Source organism: Limulus polyphemus, unplaced genomic scaffold, assembly GCF_000517525.1.
Source record: "Limulus polyphemus unplaced genomic scaffold, Limulus_polyphemus-2.1.2 Scaffold987, whole genome shotgun sequence".
Taxonomy (NCBI): domain Eukaryota; kingdom Metazoa; phylum Arthropoda; class Merostomata; order Xiphosura; family Limulidae; genus Limulus; species Limulus polyphemus.
The window spans coordinates 293,778-294,048 of record NW_013666597.1 but is presented as its reverse complement, the minus strand read 5'-3'; positions in this window follow the sequence as shown (position 1 = coordinate 294,048).

The following is a 271-nucleotide window of genomic DNA, read 5'->3' as shown; positions in this document are numbered from 1 at the left end:
AATGCCTCACTTTTAAATTTACTCTGTTTCTTACGAATGAGGTTATCATGAAGAGGAAGTTGATGCTCATCTGTGAAGTTGATATTAGTACGTTTATTGCTGAGATAGATAAAAAATGCGTTAGTATTATGAAACACAACTAAAGAAGTAATTTTGATTATAATTCATCTACAAACTCTGTGCTGTTGTGCTTATCTACAAGACATACCTTTGAATCTGAATGTACACAGCGTGGTCACAAGTAAATAGACACCACCTTTTTCAGAAAAAA